Raw genomic sequence first — 5,711 nt, 5'->3', positions numbered from 1 at the left:
AGGGAAAGAGCCACCAGGAAGAGGAATTGTATGAACTAAACTTGGAGGCCATGCTGGCCGAGAATAGTGTCTGTTTTAAGAGCCAATTCCCCCTCCCTCTTGCCCTGGCAAGCTCGCTGTTCTCTGCTTCCATGGGCCTGACTATTTTAAACTCCCAGGTAGACTCATGTGGTATTCTTCTTCTGGTGCTAAGGGTTGGGCTGACTGATGAGACACAGTGCACCCTGGTAGTTGTCGGTGAGGAGTCGAGAGCTTCATGTAGCCTGGGAAGGCTTCTAATTCTAGGATTCTACATGGCCTAAGCTGTTTTTTTTTTTTTTTCTAAGTTGTTCAGAGCCATAGACAATTTTCCAATAAAAACATCCATAAAAATATTGGCCACCTTTTCCTCAGGATCAAGACATTTTAACCCGAGGCTTTTTGGTTGAATAGTATGCCTCATGTGTTCTGAAGATTTTCCAATTTTCCGTGGTTTTCGAAACGGTTGTTTCCATCCTGTTGCTGAATCAGACTGCAAGGGATGGTTACCGAGCTTCATCCCTGTAACCTCTTCACCCTCCAACCCACCCCACAGTCTAACCTCAAGGGAATTGCCCATAGCTGTTTACAGCCTGGAGTGTGTGTGTGTGTGTGTGGGGGGGGGGTTGTGGCCTTTGCTCTAATAGTTTCTTGGTGCCTCTGCTATCAGACGACCTCTTTCCCTAGCCCCATACATTCAGGATGAAGACAGAATCGTCTAGAATTATGAGTTACTTCCTAACTAGTGACCCTGTAAAACGGCAGTCTTATGAGTTGCAATTATAACAAAGAGCCATCACTTGGGCCTCTGAGTGAGCTGTCAGAGAGTGGGCTTGTCTCCAGGGTCCCTGAGAAACAGCCAAGTCTGTCTTAGGACATATTTTGGTAGATTCCAGCTTGAACCCACTCCATGTACCCCTCAACCCTGATGTTTTCTGTTTTATATACATTATCAATGTGTAGAAGATACGCTTAATGTATAAGTTTAGCTAGCCTAGGAAAGTTTTTACTCTTTGTTGCTCTGATTCTCAAGTATGCATGCAATTTATTGCTGACAATATTCCGAATGGTGTCTGTCCTTTTTCTGGTCAATGTGTTAGAAAACTGCACTGGTTCCGCCAAATACTGTCTAGGATGAATGAAACATTGAAGGAGTCTAAAAGTTATGGACTTTTGCTCAACTATGTCTACATGAGATTTCAGATATCAGGGTCAAATCCATCTATCAACTGATGTCTAATGAGCTTGATCTACATTTGCATTGCTTAACATAGGAAAGCTCTGTGTGAGGATGCAGTCAGCAGAGAATTTGTGCACCCCAAAAGTGACCGTCATTCTTCTGCAAATGGGAGAAGTTTACAAGGAAGGCACTACTAAACGCCTATTACATTTTAGACACGAAGCTAGGCCCTTTATACTCATTTTAGGTCATCTTATCCCTGCTTTGAAAACAACAAGTGATACTCCATCACATTCGTGGGGTGTTGAAGAACAAACATGTTGATTGCTGGTGTAGGAAAAGCACATTTGGCAGAATCTAACACCCATTCATGATTGAATCTCAGCAAGCTGGGGCCAGAGAGGTAACTCCCTCAACTTGATGGAGAGTATCTACAAAACCCTACAGGGAGCATCTTACTGAAAGGTGAGTGACTCAAATATTTGCCGCTAAGTCGGGAACAAGGCCAAGATGGCCCCTGTAACACGTCCTTTAGCAGCTCGTGCTTCACGCCCGCACACCCCGGCAGGCACACAGGCTGACGGTCACTATGATCTCCGGTTTTCATGACTTCAGCCTTAGAGTGTATTCACATGCTGGCTTCCTGGAAGCTGGGTGACATTTATGTGTACAACATCCTTAAGAAGCCTCCTAAAGGTGGAATAAAGAAATGATCGCCAGCAAGACACAGCGCTGATGTGTGAGTTGCTACACAGATGGGCTCCAACGAGCTTTCTGAAATATTAAAATCTCTGATGCTAGGAGGTTTCCTTTCAATGTGCATTCACTAACACTGATGTTCTGCCTTTCTTGCTCGCAAGCCCCTGCCACCTCCACCACTCTCAGTCACACCCCAAACAGGAACACACATCCTCCTGCCTCAAACTTCTGTTCTGGCCACAGCACCCGAAGGAGCACGGCTGGAGGACCCACAGGTCAAGGTCGGGCCACATTGGCGGGGTGGCCTGAGTCAGGAAACGCGCTTTCTCAAAATCAGGCCTCAGACCACTGATGAATCCCTGCTGGCCTAGTGAGTGACTCTTAGAGTCTCCCATGGTTTTAGTGGGAAGGACAATGAATGAATCTGCTCACAGGCACTCCTAAGGTTGGAAATGTAAGATCAATAGGCACTGTCACAGAAATTTCTTGATGGACCTGATCATCACGACCACCTTGAAGGACGGAACCTATCAGTTGGTCTTATCTAACCAGTTATAAGATGGTTCCTCACATCCACACTGTCATGTCACTTGTAGGTTACTTTTTCTGCTCTATTTTTTGTTGCTCTAATTGTTTACTGTGCTTGAGTACCTTTACTTCACTTCAGAACAGTAGATCCATGACTCCAAATGGTTCAATGAAGTTATAAGAGGACTCAAGGAACGGTCACATGAATACAAGGCGAATAATGGTGCGCAGGACTCAGGTGGAATACACACTGTATCTGTGTGTTCGAGACAAGGGGACAGTATAAATGAGGCAATTTCACGTCATTGTCCTAACCCATGAAAGACTAGGGAGACTATGAAATAAACCACGGATTGCATTAAGAAATAAAGCTTTGCCAAAGGGCGGCATAAAGGCGTCACCACACTATGTCCATTCTAACAAAGTAGTGCTGCTGGGTACTCCCAACAGGGGGACACAGGAAGGCTCTCTAGGAGTCAGTGAATGATTCTTTCACTAAAAGCAAACAACAGCCCAGCTACATGTGTGGCATTCTAGGATTTGCTCCTCCTAACAAAAAAAAAGACATGACAGAGATGGATGGAGGTGACCTGGATCCTTGTTTCCCTCTTGGCACACAAAGAAGCTGATGTTTCAGTTGAACACTTAAGAGAAATGTACAATTGCGTGTTTTTTTTACAGCTCCCTGCGGTCACATGACTGAATCTTAGCCAATGGGATGTGTGGGAAAGTGACATGTGCAACTCTGGAGGGGATCTTTAAAGGTTAAGGGGCCTGGGTCATCTCCCTGCACCACATCTGCTGTCTGGGGTGTGGATGGATGGAGAGCTGGTTTCTCTCCGGAAACATTGAGAAGAAGCATGACAGAAGGGGCCTAGGTATCTGGGTGCCTCCCTGGAGCAGAGCTTCCATGCCAATTCTCAACCTTCTAACTCAAGGCTATTATCTAAAACAGAGGTCCACTTTCAGTCTGTTGAAGCCTCTGTTCATTTTTGTGTCCTTCATGCAGCTGAACACATACTCAGACTTAATACACAGGCACCAGCTATTTAATTGCCAAGAAGACTATGCTACCAGCTGCAAATTTAATGACAAATATTCTGCTCGGTGGCAAGAATGAACAGGGGTGAAATGACGCTGTTTGATGTGACAAAACATCCATGACAAACAAAAGGAAGAGCAGTAACTCTCGTTTGCGCATGACAGCAGATATTTCATGCTACAGTCGAACAGAGCCATTGATGTGTAGAGTATAAACCGGCTCTTGGCATCTTGTGTGGGGCATATATGATTGCTGCATTCCATTACTTTTATTATTGTTCTGTTTATCACTGACAACCCAGAGTACCGAGGGAAAGGGGTTTTGTCCTTCATTTGGTTAATGATTATTCCGTGAGTGACGATTCTAACCCAGGCAAACAGTGCGTGTGGCTTAGTGCTTATTGAGCATCTGCACGTGCACAGCCAGAAGGGGCACTGTCTGACGACGCATGTCAGCTTGTGCCCGAATGCCCAGCAGGCTGTTTGAGTGCAAGTGGGGCCAACGATTGCCTCCTGACAGTGGCTCGGTTTGCAAAGGGATGGGGCAGCGAGGACCGTGACCAACATATCCTCTCTGGCTTTGTTTTTTCCTGGCTGCTGAGAGATGAATGAAGCAGTGAATGCAAGCCTCTGCTTTTTAGCAGTGCAGTGTTGGTCTTCAGGGGCATGATGTTCCTGGTGTTTTTGCAGTGAACTGTGCGATCCCCTCAAGCCACAGAAATAACACCATTGTTGGAAAGACCATTCTGACTTGCCCAAGTGGGTCACTTCAGGGACAGCTTCCATGAGCAGAATCTGAGCTGACCTCTTCACGGGTAAGCTGCCATGATGTTTTATGTGAGACAAAGATTTCTTACAAGCAAACTACCCTTGGCTCTAGCTGCAAGAGTTGGCCGCGTTGCTACCCCTGCTGATCATCTTCATATGAGAGAGAAGGCAACGGATGCTTCTCATTGGGAGATCGCCCATGTATCTCCTGTCTCTGCAGCCCCTTCACTTGCCAGGTCATCCTTCCCCACTCAAACTAGACTTTGACCTCTACAGTCCCAGAGAAATGTCCCGCTTGAATTAGAAGAGCAATGGAAGTTGATCCCTTTTTTTTAAGAAACACTTTAGTGAGGCACTATTGACATACAAAAGGTTGTACATGTTTAACGCACATGACTTGATGAGTTTAGAGATAAGTATGTATCTGTGAAATGCTCACAACTCATGCCCTAAATCTTGACTTCTCAGCTGCCAGCTGCTTTCACTCTAACGTGGAAGGAAAAGAGGCAGAAAGCTTTCTTGGCAGGAAGAGCTGGGTGCAAGTGTGCAGAGGAAGCAGAAGAGTTGATTTTGCACAGAAGGTGCACGAGCAGAGGCTGAGGACAGACACGAGCCCCCAAGCTCACAGCTCAGTGTGTAAGCCTGTGAGGGCCAGGCATAGTTTCTGTCCCCTAATCTCAGGGAAAGGAATCCCTAAGTCCTTATATGCATACCCACACCCCCCAGAGAAAGCCCAAAACACAGGGAAGACACAGCAACTTTCACTTTCAAGCAGATCCTTTACGTCAGCAAGTATACTGATGTCCTTCCAGCTCTGCCTGTGCTGTGGTCTGAATGCTTGGCTATCTAGTATCCATGTGGTCAGGCCCTAACCTACAAGGGCAGGGCCTTTGGGAGAGCGACTTTCCCAGTCTTTGCTATTTCCCTCTTCTCTTGCACCCACTTCACGCAAGCTTTGACCCTGCTACTTCTCTGAAACTGACATTTTCCAGGTCACGCATGGCCTCTACCTTGTCCTATCCAGTGGTCAATCTCAGTCTTTATAATACTTGCAATTGTCCTGATGTCTTTATCTCAAGAAATGTCAGTTCCATTCTTTTAATTGCTCTGGTCAAAGCTCATACAGTTCTCCCTGACTCCTCTTGAACTCTTAGACCCAGCCTATCAACCAGTCCTGTGAATTCTACCTGCAAAATATGGCCATAAAGCCAGCTGTCACCGCCACCCACACTGCTATACCCCAAACAAGCTAGAGACCTGCCACCATCTTTTAACTGGTCCTTGTCTCTGTTTTTGTTGTGCCACAATCTAGTCTGTGTGTGTGTGTGTGTGTGTGTGTGTGTGTGTGTAGGTGTTATGTGTGTATGATAGTGATGCCTATATTAAGACCAAGAAATACTGGCATGTAAATAACATGGATGAATGGAATATAAATATACATAGATACATACATACACACACACAGATAATTTTTTTT

Source organism: Condylura cristata, unplaced genomic scaffold (assembly GCF_000260355.1).
Source record: "Condylura cristata isolate star-nosed mole 26May11 unplaced genomic scaffold, ConCri1.0 scaffold00019, whole genome shotgun sequence".
In the NCBI taxonomy this organism is placed as follows: domain Eukaryota; kingdom Metazoa; phylum Chordata; class Mammalia; order Eulipotyphla; family Talpidae; genus Condylura; species Condylura cristata.
The sequence above is the reverse complement of the archived record's forward strand: the minus strand, read 5'-3'. Positions refer to the sequence as shown.